The 20,618-nt window shown below is 38.6% G+C and overlaps 1 protein-coding gene and 1 non-coding gene across 10 annotated transcripts in view; one reads left to right on the top strand and one right to left on the bottom strand.

Annotated features, from left to right (window-relative positions):
- The window catches only part of WDFY3 (WD repeat and FYVE domain containing 3), a 261,467-nt gene that overhangs the window by 223,991 nt on the left and 16,858 nt on the right, over window positions 1-20,618 (bottom strand). For 5 of the 9 annotated variants that reach the window (XM_081812195.1, XM_081812202.1, XM_081812201.1 and 2 more), the window contains exons 1-2: window positions 4,733-4,906; window positions 4,074-4,167 (exon numbers count right to left, since the gene is read on the bottom strand). The gene's annotated coding sequence lies outside the window, so the exon portion shown is untranslated. Of the gene's footprint in view, window positions 1-4,073; window positions 4,168-4,732; window positions 4,907-20,618 lie in introns of those variants that run through there. The other 4 variants (XM_081812200.1, XM_081812204.1, XM_081812198.1 and 1 more) reach the window with 3 other exon arrangements.
- On the top strand, window positions 5,176-5,247 carry TRNAK-UUU (transfer RNA lysine (anticodon UUU)). Its single transcript has one exon. It is a non-coding gene; the product is annotated as a tRNA-Lys (tRNA).

Genomic DNA, 20,618 nt, shown 5'->3' with positions numbered 1-20,618 from the left:
GGTATTATGCTGAGCGAAATAAGTCAATCAGAGAAAGACATGTATCATATGACCTCACTGATATGAGGAATTCTTAATCTCAGGAAACAAACGGAGGGTTGCTGGAGTGAGGGGTGGGGTGGGAGGGATGGAGTGGCCGGGTGATGGACACTGGGGAGGGTGTGTGCTATGGTGAGCGCTGTGAATTGTGCAAGACTGTTGAATCACAGATCTGTACCTCTGAAACAAATAATGCAATATATGTTAAGAAAAAAAAAAAAGAAGAAAAGAAGAAGATAGCAGGAGGGGAAGAATGAAAGGGGGTAAATCGGAGGGGGAGACGAACCATGAGCGATGATGGACTCTGAAAAACAAACTGAGGGTTCTAGAGGGGAGGGGGGTGGGAGGATGGGTTAGCCTGGTGATGGGTAGTAAAGAGGGCACGTTCTGCATGGAGCACTGGGTGTTATGCACAAACAATGAATCATGGAACACTACATCAAAAACTAATGATGTAATGTATGGTGATTAACATAACAATAAAAAATTTTTTTAAAAAAAATGACTTAAGGCCATTGGTTGCAACAATGAATGGCAGCTAATATATATTTAGCTTGTACTTACCATGTGCCAGGTACAGTGTTAAGGACTTTGCAAGCATTACCTCCTTTAACCCTTATGATACTTCTATTAAATACTATTATTAAGTCCACCTTTCAGATGAGGAAATAAGAAGAGAAATTAAGAAATGTATATGAGGGCAAAGAGATGTAAATAACGACATCATGATCTAAAGTTAGAAATATGACTAAGTTTGGTACCTTAATCAAAACATATATTACACTGTAGTTTTCACTCATACCTGCTTTTAAATCTTTATATAATTTTTTAAATCATACTATCAATGAAGATCAATACATAATTTGTCCTCAAAACAAGAGCCAAATAAGGGATACTCGGGGTCAAAAATAACTCAAAGAAAAGTCATAGAAACCTCCACCACTAGTCAATAGCCAAAAGTCTACTGGTGGGGGGAGGATCACAAAAGGGGATAAAGTGAGATTAAAATGATTTATACTTCTAAGTCCCAAACTTTAGGTATCATTTCTTGAAATAGAGGAAAACTGAATTAAAACTTAAAATCCCAATACTCTGATTAGTGCTACTTTACTTTACAACTTGTATTTTTTTCTGATTATAAAAACTTTTAAAACTTTGTAATTTAAGCTTCACATTAAATATACCTGTACTTTTCATACAGTATTGAGTTCCATTTCTTGAACTTTTTAAACTCTTTCAATATGTTTCTAGAGAGAATTCATTCTACATAAACTTTCATTTCTGGGTAATATTTTTCTAAACCATAAAATATTCAACACTATTTCCTTCAGAGAGTCTAAAGTCCCAAATCTAGTCCTAAATCCACTCCCAGAAGTTTTCATAATAAAAAGAAGACAAATTATACACAAAACTCGCAGTTCAGTATCCTGTTAACAAAGAATCCTAAGAGCGTAAGTTTAAAACTTCCTCTCTGCCTCGGGGCACCTGGGTGGCTCAGTCGGTTAAGCTTCTGCCTTCAGCTCAGGTCATGATCCCAGGGTCCCGGGATCAGAGCCCCGCTTCTGGATTCCTGCTCAGTGTGGAGTCTACTTCTGCCCCTTCCCTGGCTCGTGCTCTCTAGCGCACTCTCTCTTTCTCTCTTGAATAAATAAAACCTTTAAAAATAAATAAAACTTCCTCTCTGCCATAATCAATGCAGCAGAGCTTTCTTCCTAAGAAAAAATATTACCATTTGTTCAAATATAAGAATGCATTCCTCAGTCCATTGTATCAAAAATCTTCAATTTAAAATTCTGTATGGTCTCTGTTAAAGCACACCCTGCTAACAAGTAAAAAAGGATATCACATAGAAATTCTATTGAATTCATACTCATTTTACTTTTGTACAGCATGAAATGACTTAAACTTCCAAACCTAGTGGGAATTAAAAATAAGTCTCATCATTTCTAATACTTAGCTGTTCACTTTCTACTAAAATGTATGATCTTTATTTATAATAATTCACAAATAATTATAATTAAACAACTGCTTATAGAATTCAGTCATGTAATCAGATGATTTAGAAGTATATGCTGAAACTATCCTAATGAGATTGTTTAAAACAGAGGAACATGCGACTATAGATCTTGGGAATCGTGAGTTCGAGCCTCACAATGGGAGTAGAGATTACTTTTAAAAAAAAGTTGAAAACTTAAGCTTTCTGAATAATACCAAATAACTTAGGTATTTTTCCTTTCCACCTAGCATATTTTCTTCTTCCTTCATTTTTATATACTATTGTAGGGAGCTTCAAAGATGGTGCCCAATGACCCCACCTCCTAGTATATACACCCTTGTGTAATCCTCTCTCCTGAGTGTGGGCTGGACCTAATGACTCACTTTTTTTTTAAGAACTTTTTTTTTTAAGATTTTATTTCTTTCTTTGAGAGAGAGAGCATGCAAGCAGGGGGAGGAGCAGAGGGAGAGGGACAAGCAGACTCCATGCTGAGTGTAGAACATGACACGGGGCTTGATCCCATGACCCAGAGATGATGACCTGAGCCAAAACCAAGAGTCAGAGGCTTAACTAAGTGAGCCACCCAAGGGCCCCAGTGACTCACTCTTAATGAAGAGAAAAGGGAGTAACTAATGGGATGCCACTTCCATGATTACATTACAAAACTCACATGGAAAGGAACTAGTGTAGGTCACTGGCAAACAGCCAATATGAGGAACTCGGGCCTCCTCCCCCAGAGCCTTCAGATGAAACCACGGCCCTGTGGACATGTTGAATGCAGCTCTACGAGAGACTCTGAACCAGAGGAGCCAGCTTAAGATTCTTGAATGACAAAAGCTGTAACATAACATTTGTTATCTTAAGTCACAAAGTTTTGGAATAATTTGTTATGCAGTGCTATGGGGTTGAATTGTGTCCCTCTGAAAATTCCTATGTTGAAGTCCTAATCCCCAGTACTTCAGATTGTGATCTTTTTTGGAGACAGGGCAAGATCTTCAAGTGAACATCTCTTGCCATCACCTAGCTGCCTGTACCTGCCCTTCAGGGAGATGGGGTTTACTAAAGGAAACTGAACATTGGGGGGGAAAAAAAAGGAATCAGAGTCTGTTCTGGGAAATCTGGGATTGGGTACTTAAGCGTCAGCCTTTCTTTGGGAGTCTGAACTATAAGACACAGTGTGTGGGGAGTGGTGACAACCATGTTTCCCATGACAAAGAATGGAAAATGAAGACAGCCAGTTCTGCAAAGACGTGAGACTGACACACAGGAGAGACGCTCCACTGACAGCGTGAGGGAAACCTGACTGCATTTGGTTCCTGGGTTCTTCTCTATAGCCCAGCTGCATTTGCATGTCTCTGGATCTTCTGGGGTCCCCCAGGAGACACACCCAAATGATAACTTCCCCTTTTCGCTTAAGCTATTTGAATTGCATCATGTGCAATCAATAGAGGACTACCATGGTCAAATGGGTACCCTCTCTAAAACTGAAGAACATCACTGAAGGACTAACCACCTCATGTAAAAAACTTTTCAGTAACAATAAAGCCAAGTAAAATACTAAAACTAAGGCAAACAGGTAGCAGTAGTACTCTCAAGTGCCTCACAACATAGCTCATCATTTAAACTAGTCACTCAAAGGAACTGCAACAGAACAGAATTAGAGTTCCAAAGCCCATGCTTACCACTAGATTTTTCTAGGGGGAAAAAAAAGAAAGAAAGAAAGAAAATGATGATTTAAAAACACAATTTTATTCTACATAGGTACCTACAATAAAAATAATAATGCTTTAAAACCAAAATGGAAACTGAAGATAATTTATTCTAATATATCCCTTTTTTTGGTGCAGAAAACTACCAGCCATTCAGGAAAGCAGGTTTGCCTAAGCTTACCCAGCCATTAGTGGTAAAGAAGGACTGAAACCCAGCTCTTATGAGTCTGAGTTCAGTGGTCTTGCTACAATGCAATGATGTGAGAAAGACTATCATGATTCTTGCTCCTGGCTCCTTGTCTGACAGACAGAACAATCATAAAACTGACCTGATTCTCCGTTCTGGGCTGGCATGAACCTGCGTAGAAACAATAGGAGTGGCAGGCACTTTCTTCCTGAAGCAAATGTGGAGAAGTAGTATACCTGTGATGAAACGAAGAAAAAGAAAACCCAGTTCATTTTCCGACTATGTTTTAGCATAATGAGTTGTTCATTTTCTACTGATTCCTTATCTCCTTATTTGTTGGCGATAGTTTAATAGCAGAACACATGACAATGATTTAAGATAGATAAAATGTGCCATCTAAAATCCATAAAGAATACAGAGTCATTTAAATTTCGTCTCTATAAACCACCTGGTTCAGCTTCTTCATTTTACTGAGACCAGGAAAAGTTATGCAAACAATCAATGACAACTCAGTTACTTAGTGGCAGAGCCAGGTTCAGAACCTAATTCTTCCCATATCCAGTTCAGTATTCATTTGTATAACACAGATCACACTAATTTTGGAAAACCAAATATGAGCAAAAAAGCAAAAAATTCATGTTAGTTTTCTAGGTATATCTGTCAAGTATCTGAAGGTAAATGTTGTTTGTTCTAAATTAAAATCAGAAAACGATGCTTCCTCACTTAATGGTTATAACCGAATCTTGAGTTATTTAGCATGCCTTATATAGGATATTGAAATGTTTGTTTTATTTGGGGCACCTGGATGGCTCAGTCAGCAGAGCATGCGACTCTTGATCCCTGGGTTGTGAGTTCAAGCCCCACGATGGGTGTAGATTACTTAAAAAAAGAAAAAAAAAAAAAGTCTTAACTGTTTTATTTACCATTCAGTATTTCAAAATGAAAACACTAGCATATGAATCATGAGATCTAGGTTCTAGTCTTTTCTAACTCTGTACTCAACAAGTTCTATGATCTTAATCAATTACTTCTTTGGTCCCAAAGTGCCTTTATTCAAAAATGAGGAGCTTGGACTAACTCCCATGAGCCTTCTAACTCTAAAACAATACACCTATAAATAGCTTCCTCTTTTAGCAACATTCTGCTTTTCTGATCAACTATTTGTTTTTGTCATGTATTTGTTAATCTCTCTGATCATGTTATTAACAGTTGAAACATAATCAGAAATATTGCCTTCAAAGGGCCCCTGGTTGGCTCAGTCAGTAGAGCATGTGACTTTTGATCTCAGGTCGTGAGTTCAAGCCCCACACTGGGGTAAAGATTACTTTAAAAAAATAATTAAGGAGCGCCTGGGTGGCTCAGTTGTTAAGCGTCTGCCTTGGGCTCAGGTCATGATCCCAAGCCCCGCATCGGGCTCCCTGCTCAGCGGGAAGCCTGCTTCTCCCTCTCCCACTCCCCCTGCTTGTGTTCCCTCTCTCGCTGTGTGTGTCTCTCTGTCAAATAAATAAAATTTAAAAAAATAATTAAAAGAGAGTTTTACTTTATTTTTTTTAATATTTTATTTATTTACTTGAGAGAGACAGAGATAGTGAGAGAGAGCCCGAGCAGGAAGGAGGGAGAAAAGCAGACTCCCTGCTGAACAGGGAGCCCGATTCGGGGTTCGATGACTTGAGCTGAAGGCAGACACTGAACCAACTGAGCCACCCAGGCACCCCAAGTTTAAAAAAAAAAAATATTGCCTTCAAATATACAGCCAATTATCATTCAAAAGCCTACATAACAATAACCTAGTTTTACTGTCTATCTCACCCAGCTAGAAGTGGAAGGAAAAGTATTTTTCAAAATCTACCTCTAAGGTAGTTTTAAAGAAAAATCCTGAATTATTTTCCCAAATCATTCATGCAGTTACTCATCCAACAAGTTGTCACTGAGTGACGTGACAGATGGCAGACACAGGCTTAATCAGATAAAAGACTTTAAAACAAGACACCCCCAGTGAAAAACTGAGTGACGTTAGGAATTCAAGTGGTGATAAGGGAATAAGCAGAAGTGATGACATGTCTCCTAATTTGTGACTTCAGAATATGCCTCCCCTATTTTTTAATTTCTTGTTATATACAACAGTTACTTGTAACATGTTTTAAATTCAAAGAAACAGAGGGAACACCCAGGTACCTACCACCCAACTCAACAACCTAAATAGAAGTTACTGGTAATGTTTTCCTGACTTGCTCGCCGCACCACCCCCCCCGCCGCCAATGCCCCACCTCTATCATCCCTCCCATCTCCTGTAACTGTTATGCTGTCCTCTGTGTTTATCATTACTTGCCTTTTTAAACAGTTTATTACAGGGGGATGCGTGGGTGGTTCTTGGCTTTGGCTCTGGTCATGATCTTGCAGTAGTGGGATGAGGCCCTGCACCCAGCTACCTGCTCAGTTGGCTTCAGATTCTTTCTCCCACCCCTTCTGCTCTTCCCCACTGGCACACACTCTCTCAAATAAATAAAATCTTAAAAAAAAAAAAAAAATGTTTATCACAGGGACATCTGGGTGGCTCAGTTGGTTAAGCACCTGACTCTTGATTTCGACTCAAGTCATGATCTCAGAGTTATGAGCTGGTGGGGGAGGGGGGTCAGAGCCTGCTTAAGATTCTCTTTCCCTCTCCCACCACCACCCCCTCCCCCCACCATTCACATGCACTCATGCATGTGCGCTCGCTCACTCTCTCTCTAAAAATAAATAAAAAGTTTGTCACAGGGGCGCCTGGGTGGCTCAGTGAGTTAAGCATCTGACTTCAGCTCAGGTCATGATCTCAAGATCCTGGGATTGAGTCCCGCTTTGGGCTCCCTGCTTAGTGAGGAGTCTGCTTGTCCCTCTGCCCCTCCTCAGCTCATTCGCGCTCTCTCTCTCTCTCCAGTATTTTTCGGGCGCCTGGGTGCCTCAGTCAGTTAAGTGGCTGCCTTCGGCTCAAGTCATGATCCCAGAGTCCTGGGATTAGTCCCACATCAGGCTCCCTGCTTCTCCTCTGCCTGCCACTCCCCCTGCTCACGCATGTGCTCTCTAATAAATAAAATATTAAATATTTTTTTAAAAGTTTATCACATATGTACATATCCCTCAACAACATAGTGTTTCATTTTATTTGCTTTTGAATTCTGTGGGAACAGAATAGCTCCTGTCTTTTAGGGTTTGACTTTTTCATTCAATATTATGCTTTAAAAATTCATCCATGTTGGGGGGCGCCTGGGTGGCTCAGTCGTTAAGCATCAGCCTTCAGCTCAGGTCATGGTCCCAGGGTCCCTGGGATGGAGCCCCGCATCGGGCTCCCTGCTCCATGGGGAGCCTGCTTCTCCCTCTCCCACTCCCCCTTGTGGTCCCTCTCTGTGTCTCTCCCTGTCAAATAAATAAACAAATCTTAAAAAATTCATCCATGTTGTCGCATTAGTTGTAGTTCATACCTTTTCACTGCAGAATTCTGCATTGTAAATATATCATAATTGAATTATCCATTTTCCTTACAACAGTATCTTATTTTTCTCCCAGGGTTTTTTTTTTCCTATTATAAGCATTTCTGTTATAAAAGTTCTCATACACATCTCCTATGCCCCATGTGCCAAAGTTTCTCTTAAGTCTGTGCGTAGGAGTTGAGAAATATGCATAAGTTCAATTTTTCATGATGATGCCAATTTTTGTTTTCCCCAATTTATAATCCCACCCAACTACTTGCTCATACTGAACTACCTGTTCATATTGAACCACATCCAATACTTAGTAATGCTAACTTAATTTGGGGGTATAAAATGGCATCGAATTGTGGTCTAACTTTGCTTTTTCCTGTTGATTAATGATACCAAGCATTTCTTCAGATTTATTGGCTAACTCATGTTTCCTCTTTTATGAAATGCCTATTCACATATTTTGCCACTTCCTCCTCAGTTGTTTGTTCTTACTTATTGTTTCATAGAAATTTTAGTACTTTGGATGATTATTTGGTTTTACCCATTTTGAACTACCAGGTACAGGCAAGCATTGAGATAAAGAAGCAGAAACAGAACAGCAGGAGGCCAAACAGAATGGGTAACAGTGAACTAGAGGACCAAATGTTTTTGTATATTAATGCAATCTACAGATGTCTTAAAGTACCAGAAATCTAGAATATTACATAATCCTGTTTTATAATCCTTTATTTTAATATAAACTCATCCAAGGGCAAATGCATTGACATGATTTCAACGCATTCTAATTGCAATATGCAATATAATTTCAAGTAGCAGCTTTACACAAATCACAATTTAAGTCACACTTTAGACAGACTTCTCATTTTGACCCTGACGTTTTACATGTTTTTATTTCATGCTTTGGTTGCCTCCAATTTAGAATAAGTCAGTTATATTGTCAAAGGGGTGAGTTTGAATGTATGAATATGCACACAGGTATAAAAACTGAATTTCAAAATCAAATTATATAAATTAGAAGACAACAGAGATCCCAATTTCAGACTTGGCTAGACAATTAGCTGTACCTCCTTGGCCTAAATATGTCTTTAAGTTGATTTTCTTATATCTAACATGAAAATTCTAAGGATCTTAAAATCATACTCTTTGGCTTGAATATCAGTAAGAAAAAAAAATTTTTTCCAGTTAGCTCCAGAAGGGTTTTAGGAATCTCTTCCCAAGGGTTATACAAATCAGACAGACTAAAGAGTAACAAAAAGCTGAATGTCTGAAAAAAATTTTAGCAAGCAAGGCTATAGCCCTCCTAAACCTTCGCAGGACTCCTGGTGGATCACCTGATGAACAGCATCATACAGGGGAAAAGAAAAAAATCAAAAGGCACATAAAATCTGAATCACTCTACATGCGGGCCTTGATTCCTATATAAGCAATCAGAAGAGAACTTCCAGAACCACACTTACTCACTTACCTAAATCTGTACCCTTCTACTGTGCTTGAACTTTCTGGGTCAAAGTCTAGCTCCTCCACTGTGATACTAGATATAGATATGATGCCCCTACCTTTCAAGGGCATTGCTCTAGTAAGGCCCGCTTCTCTCTCCTATATCATCAATTTCCTAGTTTCCTCCTCCAGATAAAGCAAACCAGTAGTATATACACACATTTCCAATCATTAGAAAACAAACAATAATAACGAACCTTTTGACACAACTACCACTCTAGGTTATGGCCAATTTTTCTGATTCCCTTTTCGCAAAGGGTCACAAAAGAGTTGTCGGTACTCTCTGTCTTTAAGATTCTTCAATTCAGATTGAACACATTCCAATTACTTTCGCTTCCTAATATGCCATTGAACTTGAATGCCACCAATTACCTACATATTGTTAAATTCAAAGGCCAGTCAGTCCTCATCTTTCTTGACCTATCTGCAGGAACTGTCATGACTCACCAAGCCCTGATACACTTTACCTGGCTTCTAGAACAAAGACTCTCCTGGTTTCCCCTGGTTTCATCCTATCTAACTGGCCACTCCTCACCTCTGCTACTTGTTTCTCCTCTTAGCACTCATCACTAAAGTTCTTACCCTCTCTTCACCCTATCAGCAAACTGTACTGACTCTGTCTACAAAATACATCCAAAATCTGACCACTTCTCATCACCTAGAGACTTTGACCAGAATAACTATCATCTCTCACTTGAAGTTTTTCCATGATTTCATAACTGGCCTCCCAACTTCTACCCTTGCCCTACTTCAGTCTTTTCTCATCAAAGCAGTCAGAGTGATCTTGATAATCTTACATAATTCATATAATGTAACTTCTGTGCCCAAAATCTCCTAATGGCTTCTCATCTCAGAGTAAATGCCAAAATCTTTAAAATAGCATATAAGAACCTACATAATTTGGCCCCTATTACCTCTGATCTCATTTCCTACTGACTCCCTTGCTATTCCTTATTCATGCTAAGCATACTCCTATCTCGGAGCCTTAACATTTGCTGTTCTCTCTGCCTAGATGCTTTTCCAGGAGTGATTATCTCTGCATGCCTCACTCCTGCACTATCCTCCGATGTCTGCCCAGATGTCTCCTGGGCTAAGTCTTTCCTGGCTACTCTATTTAAAACAGTAACACTTTTGCTCCCAGGATCCCTCCCACAAAAACATAAAACCCACAGGGCAAGAGCTTTGTTTTGTTTGGTGCTATATCTTCAATGCCTAGAAAGGATTATGGCACATGGTGGGTATTCAATTAACATTTTTTGAATGAACAAATAATTACACTCTTAGGCTAAAAACTATAATCTTTCTGAGTTTACAAAACAAGAAAATCTAATCAGGGTGCAACAGTTAGATTTTTTTATATAAAATAACCATTCTAATTTCCCAACAGTTAAGCGATAACAATTCTGAAGACTTCAGTAGACGTTGCAACTAATACTTCCAGAAATTTAAAGTAATCACTATAGTAAATGGTTCCCCTCCGCAAATTAGGTTTTAGACTCTAGCTGTCTACACAGCGACATTTATTTTTCCACTAACTGCTGTCATATTCAATAATGGCTGGCTTGCAGAGCCACAACACCAACACACAGGAAAATATTATAAAAATGTTCATTCCAAACTGGTTCCAGACAAAGCACCACGCTCTTTATAAATAAAGAAACTCTAAAAATAAAGGGCAGATATTTTTAAATGTTTTAAATATTTGGTTTGGAAATATTTTCAGACTTACAGAAAAGCTGCAAATATAAGAATTCAAAACCACCGTTCTACCTAAAGTCACCAATTGTCAATGTTATTCTCTTTGTTTTATCATCTGTGCTCATGTGCTCTCTGGCACTTTCTTTCCATTCACACAGACACACATGCTATTTTTTTTCGCTAAACCAACTGAGGATAAATGATATACATCATGGCCCTTTGCTCTGTTGACTCAATGTGCATTTCCTAAGAATAGAGATATTCTCTTTTATAACCACAGTACATGGTCTTCAGTAATTTGAACAGTATTACAATGTTATTATGTACTCTAGGATCCACTTCCCCAATTTTTTCAACTGGCCCATCAATGTCCTTTTATAGTATTCCCCCCTCCTATCCAGTATAGGATCCAGTCTAGGGGCAGGTAGTGATTCTCTTAAGCCTCCTTTGATATGGAACACTTCCACATCCTTTGTCTTTTATGACATTGTTTTTTGGAAGAACACAACTCCCTCCCCTTTTTACTAAGTAGAATGCTCCTCAGTGTGAGTCTGTCTAGTGTCTCCTCATGATTAGATTCGGGTTATGCAGTCTTGGCCAGACTACCACACAGATGATGATATGACCCCTCAGGATGTCATATCTGGAATCACACGGTATCCATCTGCCCCATGTTGTTGCTGTCACCAGTGTATAATCCCAATTTTATACCTTGCAAATAATAGGTCTTCTGTGGGGAGACATTTTAATACCATGGAAATAAACTTCTCCTCACCAATACCCGCCCCCAATTTGTTATGTTTCTTGTCCTGTCTTATCTTTACTATAATGTCTGCAAATTGACAATCTGCCAACTCTAGAACTTCAGAATTCTAATGTAAGCAAGAGACCTCCCTTCTCTATTCTTTTATCAGTTTATTACTATGAACAATGAATTCTTATTTTAACTAGTTCATAATTATTATACTTATTTGACAATCTAGATTGGACAAGTAGGAAGGCCAACAGGGTTCTCATGAAATGCTCCCATTTTTTTTCCCAAAAAATTTTCTTTTACATTTCTAGTACACCAAAAAGGAAAATGATACAGGTTCACCTGGTATATACCCTGCCCAGGCCTGCAATCAACCAATTCTTTGAGGATCTCTGGTTCCTTTGTGCTGGTTATAGTTTTAGAGATCAAGATTTGGCAAGTAAGTGTTCTCGCTGCTCTTTCCTTCTTAGCCTTTTTGTTGGACAGAGCTACCAGGAAATACACGTGCATATATACACATATGCATACAAATGTGTACATACATGTCCATACATATATATATATACACACATGCACATGTAGACACAAGTACACATATATATACTAGTTTCAAAAATAATGAATTCACACTAACACCTTCAATTCCAATCCATCCCCACAGGATTCATTTTTGCCTTTCCCCGTTCCAAATTTGTATGTCCCTGCTTCCTCAGGTCCTGGCTCCAACAACCTCAAAACATTTACTCAAAGCATAATACACCTAAAAATGACCCAGATTTGTTTTGTTCTTATCACTACAAAAATAAACTCCAGTAGAAAGAGTTCAAGATTTGTTTGCAATCCCTCCCTCTTCCTCCACCCAAGTAGAGGGTAAGTAGTCATATATTTGTTAATAAATCACTTAGATTCATTCTTTCTTCCCTCTCAATGTAGGTATAGCACTAAATTAAGGTACAGTCAGGTTTATTTGTTTTAGTAGTTTAAAATTTTCCCCATCCCTATCTTGAATATGGAAGATAACATGCTTTGCTTTGAAAAGTCAATATATAAAAAGATACACTTTGAAAAGTGTCATTTCCACCCACAAACCTTTGGTCCCATCACCTCCCACCACCCCTACCTTTTGCAAAGTTTAGCAGCTATATGTATATTTTATCCCTCACCCCTTTTTTAAAACACAAGATAACAAACTATATATGTGTGTTTACATTAACCTGTTCAACCCAGACTGGAGGAAGCTCTTCCCAAAACATTTTACGAGACCAGTAATTTCTTAATGCCAAAACCAAAGTCATTAAGAGAAAAGGAGACTGGGAATCCAATATCCTTTGTGAAGAGAGATGGGAAAAATTTTAACAAAATATTGCACTATATAATAGAAATATTACATCATGACCAAGTGGAGTTTATCCTGGAAATATAAAGCTGATTCAAGATTTGAAAAATTAATATAGTTCAGGGTGCCTGGGTGGCTCCGTCAGTTAAGCGTCTGCTGAATCCCCAAGTCGGACTCCCTGGGAATCCGCTTCTCCCTCTCCCTCTGCCCCTCCTAGCCCCCCACCGCTCATGCTCTCTCTCTCAAATAAATAAATAAAAATCTTAAAAAAAAAAAGACTCCCTCCCTCTCCCTCTGCCCCTCCCCCCACGCTTGCCCTCCTGTGTGTATACTCTCTCGTGCTCTCTCTCAAACAAATCTTTAAGAAAAAAGTTTAATATAATTCACTGTATCAACTGAATAAAAAAAACCATATGATAATCTCAATATTAAAAAAAGCATTTAACAAAATTCAACATCTATTCATGATTTTAAAAACTCTTAGTAAGCTAGGAACAGAATGCAATCTAACCTGATAACTGGCATCCTTAAACAAATACAGTTAATATCATATTTAATGGTGAAAAACCAAATGCTTTTTGTCTTTAACATTATACTGGGAGTCCTAGCCAGTGCTATAAGGCATAAAAAAATAAATAAAAAACATATATTACATAGTACTGCTTCTTTTTATTTTTTATTTATTTTTTATTCTTATGTTAATCCCCATACATTACATCATTAGTTCTAGATGAAGTGTTCCATGATTCATTGTTCGTGCACAACACCCAGTGCTCCATGCAGAACGTGCCCTCCTCAATACCCACCACCAGGCTAACCCATCCTCCCACCCCCCTCCCCAAAAAACATATATTACAAAGGAAGATATGAAACTGTCTTTATTCAAAGCAACATGACTGTCTATATATAAAACCCCAAAGAATCCACAAAAAACCCTACTAGATTTAATAAAGGAATTTAGCAAGGTTGTAGCATACAAAATTCAATATACAAAGATCCATCATGTTTCCACATATCAACAAACAAATGAAAATTACATATATACATATTGCCATTTATAATAGCAACCAAAAAACATGAAATGCTTAGGGATAAATCTAACAAACTATGTGCAAGACTTGTATTCTGAAAACTACAAAACATTGATGAGATAAATCAAAGATGACCAGTATAATATGTTCACAGATTTGGAGACTCAACATAGTTATCACTTCTCTCCAAATTTATCTACAGATTTAATGCAATCCCAATCAAAATTCTAGTATTTTTTTTTTTGGAAACTGACAGGATGATTCTAAAATTTACACCAAAAAAGCAAAGAAACTAGACTAGCCAAAACAATTTCAAAAAAAAAAAAAAAAGAGGTGGGCGCCTGGGTGGCTCAGATGGTTGAGCGTCTGCCTTCGGCTCAGGTCATGATCCCAGGGTACTGGGATCAAGTCCCGCATCGGGCTCTCTGCTCCTTGGGAGCCTGCTTCTCCCTCTGCCTCTCTCTCTCTCTGTCTCTCATGAATTTAAAAAAAAAAAAAGTACTCATATTACTTGATTTCAAGCTATAGTAATCAAGATAGTGTGGTACTGGTGACAGGTAGACACCTCAATCAATGGAAAAGAACAGAGATTCCAGCAATAGACACACACATATGTGGTCAACTGACTTTTGACAAAGATGTCAAGGAATTCAGTGGAAAAGAAAAAGGAAAAACTTTTCACCAAACTGTGCTAGAACTGGACATCCACATGCAAAAACAAAAGCAAAACAACAGAATCTCAACCAGCCCATACATCAGAACATATCCAAAATTTAACTCAAAATGAATCATAAATCTAAATGTAAAGCCTAAACTATGAAACTTCTAGAAGAAAACAGTACAAAATAATATTGACTTTGGGTTAGGAAGAATTCTCTAATAGGATTCTCTGACAGAATTCTCTGATAGGCTATAAAGCAAAAACCATAAAAGGAAACACTGACAAACTGGATTTCATCAAAATTAACTTCTCTCTTCAAAAGATATATATATATATATATATATATATATTTTAGACTTTATTATTTTTTAGAGCAGATTTAGGTTACATAATGGAATGCAAGGTACTGAAATTTCTCAAATAATTTCTGCCCCCACTCATACATAGCCTCTCCCATTATCAACATCCCCCCCATAGAATGGAACCTTTGTTACAACTGATGAACCTACAGTGACGCATCATTATCACCCAAAGTCCACAGCAAATGTTAACTTTTGTACCTAATCTTATAATCATAATTTTATATTCTTTTTCCTAATTAGGGTCCCCCAATCTTACATGCTTCAGGACCCACAAATATTTGCTTTTCAGCAAGATGATTTATGTTTTTCCTGAAGTTCTAATCTCTATTGAGAATTTTTTTATTCAATTAATTAACATATAATGTATTATTAGTTTCAGATGTAGAGTTCAGTGATCCATCAGTTTTATATAATACCCAGTGCTCATTACATCACGTGCCCTCCATAATGTCCATCACCCAGTTACCCCATCCCCCCACCCCCCTCCCCTGCAGCAACCCTCAGTTTCTTTCCTATGATTAAGAGTTTCTCACAGGGCGCCTGGGCAGCTCAGCTGGTTGAGCGTCTGCCTTTGGCTTGGGTCAGGATCCCAGAGTCCTGGGATAGAGCCCCGCATCTGGCTCTCCACTCAGCGGGGAGTCTGCTTCTCCCTCTCCCTCTGCCCTGCCCCCAGCTTGTGCTAGCTCTCTCTTGCTCTCTCTCACACTCTCTTAGCTCAAATAAATAAAAATCTATAAAAATAAAATAAAAATTTACAAAAGAGTCTCTTATGGTTTGTCTCCCTCTCTGATTTCATCTTGTTTTATTTTTCCCTCTCTTCCCCCATGGTCCTCGGTTTTGTTTCTTAAATTCCAAAAAGACAGGGTTTTAAAAATGAAACAAATCTGGGGTGCCTGTCTGGCTCAGTCGGTAGAGCATGCAACTCTTGATTTCAGAGTTCTGAGTTCGAGCCCTACGTTGGAGTAGAGTTTACTTAAAAAATAAACTACAATAATAACATAAAAAATAAAAAGTATAAAAAAAAAGAAACAACTCCCAAACTGGGAGAATTTATAAAACATATACCACAAAAAAGACAATTATATCCAAAATAAACAAAACACTCTTATGACTCAACAGTAAAATAAGCAACCTAATTTTAAAAAGAGCTAAAGATGTCAATACTTCTTAAAAAGACAGATGTAGATAGAGCAATGAAACACATGAAAGGATGTTCAACACTGTTATTCATTAAAATTAAATGAGAACCATTTTGAATAACGCTATGAACATTAGCTTTTTTGTGGACATATGCTTTCATTTCTCTTCCGTATATACCTAGGAATGAAATTTATAATTCATAGAGAAAATGTTTAACTTTATAAGAAACTACCAACTGTTTCCTAAAGTGGCAATACCATTTCACCAGAAATGGATCAAAGGAAACTTCTAGTTGTTCCACATCTTCACCAATTTTTTTTTTTTTAAAGATTTTTATTTATTTATTTGACAGAGAGAGATACAGCGAGAGAGGGAACACAAGCAGGGGGAGAGGGAGAGGGAGAAGCAGGCCTCCCACCAAGCAGGGAGCCCGATGCGGGGCTCGATCCCAGGACCCTGGGATCATGACCTGAGCCGAAGGCAGATGCTTAACGACTGAGCCACCCAGGTGCCCCACATACTTGTATCTTTTTATGTGGGATATATTGGCCATTCATGTATCTTCGGTGCAAATTCTTTGTCTATTTTTTGACAGGGCTCTTTGTCTTATTATCAAATAGTGACAGTTCTTAAGGTATTTTGGTTCAAATCCTCTGCCAGATAAATGTTTTGCAAATATTTTTCCCAGCCTATGGCTAGCCTTTTCATTTTTTAAAATAGTATATATTTTTTTAAGATTTTATTTATTTATTTGACAGAGAGATAGAGAGCACAAGTAGGCAGAGAGGGAGAAGCAGGATCTCCGCTGAGCAGGGAACCCGATGCAGGATTCATCCCAGGACTCTGGGATCATGACCTGAGCCAAAGGCAGACACCTAACCGACTGAGCCACCCAGGTGCCCCTAAAATAGTATATTTAAATGTTCATTTATATTTGTTCACTTTTCTCTGTGTATGTACTTCAAAGAATAGGTTCCTTTAAAAAAAAAAAAAGGTAATAGACTGTTCTTTGGAAGGTGACAAAATCATCATCAACTACTGAACAGTCTTAAGATGATACAATCGAGACTGCCATACTAAAAACTGGAAAGTACATCCTTTTACATCTACTTTAGAGCCCTTCATAGCATTGGGTCCTTATCAGATGCCTGACATGAAACCTAAAATTAGGAAGGGAGAATAGTATGTTGAAAGCCTCCCTCTTGCAACTCCTTTTTGCAATCTGACCTCTGAATTATAGACATTTCAGATTAGGATATATTACACTTTTTGTTACAGTTTTAAATGAACACTTTATGTTTATGAGAAAAGCAAAGAAATTCAACTTTTGTGTAAATACATGAAAAACTAATTTATGCAATGACTTTCAATAAGCAGCTGATAGTCAAATACGTAGGCTAAAAGAAAAATTTAAAACCACTACATATGCTTTTGTTGACAACACAGGTAGCTTTATATATAAATAGTGCTTATTAGTCTTTAATCATCCTGAAATTCTCTCTCCTAACTTTAAGAAATAAAAGTCATATGTTGGCATTTTTCATATTAATGAAAGTGCATGCTCAGTAAAATATGAAGTGTCTAGCAGAACATATTTTTTTAAAACAATAAAAGTTGCTCTCCACTACAATTCCTAGTCTTCTTTTCCCCCCAACCCATGCTCCAAAGAGAATCATAAGTCTGGTATGCACTTTTTAGAACACTTCCTATACTCAAATGAGCATATATATACACATATGCACATATATGTATATATATGTATACACATGCCTTCACAATCACAGGATATATGGCATTTTAGCATTCTATAAATGAAAATAAAAAGAAATTTTAAAGTGAGGCCTTGGGATGCCTGGGTAGCTCAGTCGGTTAAGCGTCTGCCTTTGGCTCAGGTCATGATCCCCAGGGTCCTGGGATCGAGTCCCACATGGGGATCCCTGCTCAGCGGGGAATCTGCTTCTCCCTCTGCCTGCCACTCCCCCTGCTTGTGCTCTCTCTCTGACAAATAAATAAATAAAATCTTTAAAAAAAGTGAGGCCTTTATGGCTGAGAAACTATAAAACATGAAATCAAAAAGAGAAAAGGTCTGAATCAAGTAATATAAAACATTTTTTGAAAACTTTTAGAATATAAAATTAAGTTTTTTTTTTTAATTTTTATTTATTTTTTGACAGAGAGAGAGACAGCGAGAGAGGGAACACAAGCAGGGGGAGTGGGAAAGGGAGAAGCAGGCTTCCCTGCTGAGCAAGGAGCCCAATGCGGGGCTCCATCCCAGGACCCTGGGATCATGACCTGAGCCGAAGGCAGACGCTAAACGGCTGAGCCACCCAGGCGCCCCATAAAATTAAGTTTTGAGAACTTACGGAATATATTATTACTTCTGTAGTAGGTACTTCTTGAAGTGGCTAGAGAGCCTACGATCTTTTCTGTGCCATAATCAATGGCCTTGAAGGAAAAGATCAGAGGAAAAATCATGGGGAGTTTTAAGGAATGGCTATTTGAATGAACCTCTCACAATGGGGCCATAGCTTAAAAAAATTCCTCACCAGAATCCTGCCGCTGCCAAAGCAAACAAATCAAAATATTAAGCCTCTTAATGATCATTGGAGAGATGACCCACAACAGAGATCAAGTCCTAACTCCTCCTGCAGCCAGCCTAGTCCTTGCTCAGTGAGTTCATGAAAACCACAACCAGGTGGTGGGAAGAGCAGTTATGCAAGGGATCAATTACCTGACTCACTAAGACTGACCGCAACTGCCACTACTGTAGAATCCATTTGCCTGAGTTCTCCATAGGCACTACTTCTTAGCAGGCAAAGTACTGCAAGCTCCCTGGATTACAGAAATGGTGATGGCAGTGGGTGTGGGGATGGGGGAAGTGTGTGATGGGGATGAAGGAGTGCACTTGTGATGAGCACTGGGTATTGTATGGAAGTGCTGAATCAACTACATTTCACACCTGCAACTAATATTACACTGCATGTTAGCTAACTGGAATTTCAATAAAAACTTTAAAAAAAATGGTGATGGCTGGTTCTTTGCTGTAAGAGACACAGATTCTGAATTGGCCTTGCTAGGAACACTACACAAGATTATCCGAATGTTTCATATAAATCACATGGCCTTGGGGTGCCTCAGTCGGTTAAGCGTCTGCCTCCGGTTAAGTGTCTGCCTTCGGCTCAGGTCATGATCCCGGACTCCCGGGATTGAACCCCTGCACCAGGCTCCCTGCTCAGCGGGGGATCTGCTTCTCCCTCTGCCCCTCACCCTGCTCTCATGTGCTCACTCGCTCTCTCTCAAATAAAATCTTATTTTAAAAAATCAATCAATCACATGGCCTCTGACCCAAAAATTCCCTTCAAATGGCAATGAGTAGATGCTTACAGCCTCATGATCAGGTAGACCCTTATTCAGACACTGATGTCTCCCTAGCAGAAAGTAAAGGCTTCTTGAAACTTAATATATCAGTTGTTGCCCCAGCTAAAAACTTCTGAATTTGGGATGCTACAGGATATAAAATAGGCTCTGAACCACCAACCCAATAAATGCTGTTTCCCATCTCCAGAATACAACGGATGAGGGAACCAACGATTACAGTGGAGTGATGTCTTTTCTGCTCTCAAGGTTTTGTTCCTTATATCAAGAACTCTGAAATCTGCTATCTAGAAGTTTAGTACCCTTAAGAAATTCTTATTCCAGGAAACAAAATAACTGTTTCACTCTATTGAAAGCTGAGCTTATCATGTTCAGTTCGATTTCCTCAGGACAGTAGAAAAACAAGAACAAAAATAGAGGTTACAGAATTGGTTGGGGGTGACTGTCCCTGGCTATCAAGGGGAAGTGAGGTTGCTACTATAACTCTGGGAGCTAGGAAGACCATGAGAAGAACTCAGGGGACTCCCCTGAAGTACGTTCTCACAGTACTGTGCACATGTTAAGGTTAGTAGAAGACTATCCCAATTCCATACAGTTGGAACTATGAGGGCTCAGACTCTTTCAAGAATGCAAGATGGTCAGCTTGTTAGGAACAGAACCCTGATAAGCCAAGATACTAGCAGAAGGTATGAAACCTGAAGTGAAACAGATTAGGGTGCGCGTACTAACGCAAAACTGAAGATTGAAGCCAGCACTGATTTCCTTACTAGTCACCAGCGTGTAACAAGTACACCCATCTTTCCCTTTAAACACATTTTCTTTTTATCTCCTTTTCCTTTCCCCCAATCGTGTAAATGGCAAATTAGCAGGAATTAAATTTAAGTTGTAAAATATCAAGAATCACAATGCAACCAGGGGCAGCATAACACTAGAACCAGTTGCCCTATGGCCCTCCCTCTGAATATGGTACCGCAGCTTGTGTTGAGATTTTCTCCCATTAGAAAAACTGCAACAACAGATGGGATAACAGGGTTATCTCCACATTTACATAAGTGGGGAGGGAAATGAGGGGAAAGAAGAGAAGGGAAAAGAGGTGGTTAAACTACTAAAGGCTGAGATATTCTAGTTATTTCCTAGGAGGGCTACCCCACTTTTGATATCCCCTTCTTGGGGATGGCCACCAGCCATAGATTCTGGGGCTATGACTATATATCATAATCCTGGTCCCCTAGCTTTGGGAGACAGATAGCTGGTCTGAACAGGGTAATCTAAACCTTTCTTACTGGAATGTAAAAACTGAAAAGGCAAGGCAGAGAGATTAAATCTTTAATGTAAAGTCACATTAATGGCAGGGGTCTAGAAAGAAGGTATAAAA

The sequence above is a fragment of the Leptonychotes weddellii genome, chromosome 2 (genome assembly GCF_054177405.1).
Source record: "Leptonychotes weddellii isolate Sample4059 chromosome 2, ASM5417740v2, whole genome shotgun sequence".
Classification (NCBI taxonomy): Eukaryota; Metazoa; Chordata; class Mammalia; order Carnivora; family Phocidae; genus Leptonychotes; species Leptonychotes weddellii.
The sequence above is the reverse complement of the archived record's forward strand: the minus strand, read 5'-3'. Positions and strand labels throughout refer to the sequence as shown.